At 15.5% G+C, this 1,986-nt stretch overlaps 1 protein-coding gene across 1 annotated transcript in view; it reads left to right on the top strand.

Moving 5' to 3' along the window:
* Positions 1-1,986, top strand: part of LOC102671731 (gamma-1-syntrophin) — a 12,925-nt gene that overhangs the window by 5,690 nt on the left and 5,249 nt on the right. The gene's annotated exons all lie outside the window — the stretch shown is intronic.

Consider the following 1,986-nt stretch of genomic DNA (forward strand, 5'->3'; position numbering starts at 1 on the left):
AAAATTCTTCTATGATAACTTATTAGATTGTATGATTTCATTCCCATTTAAAAATTAAAATATTAATTACATTAAAAGTTACTTAAAACAAATATCACGTTCTGTGATTATTCTATCAATTTACAATAATACAATATGCAATTAATCTATCAATTTACAAATCTATTTAGAGCAATAAATGTATAATAAATCAAGAAACAAAACAAATGCTGTTTAGATTACAAACTGCACTTTATATTAATCATGGTACACAATTTTTATTATTAAAATATGACAATTTTATCATAACCACTTCAAAAAAATAATAAAACTGTATGTGCTTATAATTACATATATAAATATATATAATTTATTCTTTAATTAATTATTCAATTTTTTTGGTTAATGATTTACTATTTAAAAAAGACATATTTTTAGCATTTATATACAAATTTAATAAAAAAAATTTAATAGAATTTTAATAAAAAAATTATTAAAAATTTTATTTCTAATTTGCACATTTTAAAAATATTCAATTAAAATTGTAGAAAGTGCCTATAAATATATATATATTACAATAACAATCATAAAAGAAATTGTTTTTATATAAAATGTAATTAATTTTTTTTGTTTTATTCTCAAAAGCTAACTAAACTACTAAATTGTTATCAGAGTTTTTAATATTATAATAATTTATTATAACTAAAAGGCACTTTAGAAAGAATTATTTTATTACATTTTAGTATTTTATAATATTTTTGATAAAATAATGTTTTTTTAATGTTATTTATTTATAAAATAAACATATGCATATAATATTGAATAATAATATGATTTAGATATTAAGTGCAACTAATTAATGAATTTAATTACAGAAACATTGCGGTGAATTTTATAAATTTTAATGTTGTTAGAAAGATCAAAAAAAAATTCAGATACAGGGAAGTATTATTCATAGTCAATCACTTGTTAGATTTGCAATTTAAAAGAACATAACAGTAATTCCAACATGCACACAAATCAATATATTCCTAAAGCAATTGCAATTATTAAATGCATATGTTGCAATATTCTATAACATTGCTATTTTTTATTACATATATACACCGCATGTATTCTATAATTAAATTTAGATTATTATTAAAAAAAACTGCACAATTAGATTAAATAAGTAAAATAAGTAATTGAACTATAAAAATTGAACAATGATAAACATATTTATTTATCATTAATTATTATTTAAGAAATTACTTTTTTGAATAAAATCATTGAAGAATTCACGAAAATTTCTATAATTTTTTAATAATAAATATTTATTTATATATAAATATAAAGAATAGAATATATCTAATTTGATAAATTTTTAATCAAAATATAATACAATCAAATATAATTTTAATAAATATAAGTACTAATATAGATGATATAATTTATATTATTATAACTAATTTAAATTAAATTCATTATAATGTTAATATAATTTTTGTGAATTCTACAATGTATTGATATTTACATATAAATATTTTTTTTTTAAATACATTATACATTATGTATATAGAATATATATACATTTTTTAAATAATATTTTAATTTAAAACTGATAATTCTGAAATCCCATTTCTTCTTTTTCTTTATTTAAATAATGAAAAACTTTGTTTAAATTGACATCAGAATGATATGGGATTACAGAAATACAATTATCAAAGAAAACATACAAAAAATATTTATCTTATATTTTAAAATATAGTTTATGTATTATAATGTTTATCCACCCATTGACAATATGTTTTAAAATATATTATTGTTAGAAAGTTATAAATGTAAATTTATAATATTTTTTTTAATTTTCCTACCACCTATCCATATATAATATATGTTATTAATTATATTTGTTTTATAATATGTAGAGAATTTTTATTTATATTTTTATCATAGAAAGAAAATCTTCATTATTTTTAATATTTATATATATAATATATATATTATATATATATAAATATATTATTA

This window comes from Apis dorsata, unplaced genomic scaffold (genome assembly GCF_000469605.1).
Source record: "Apis dorsata unplaced genomic scaffold, Apis dorsata 1.3 scaffold_19, whole genome shotgun sequence".
Taxonomy (NCBI): Eukaryota; Metazoa; Arthropoda; class Insecta; order Hymenoptera; family Apidae; genus Apis; species Apis dorsata.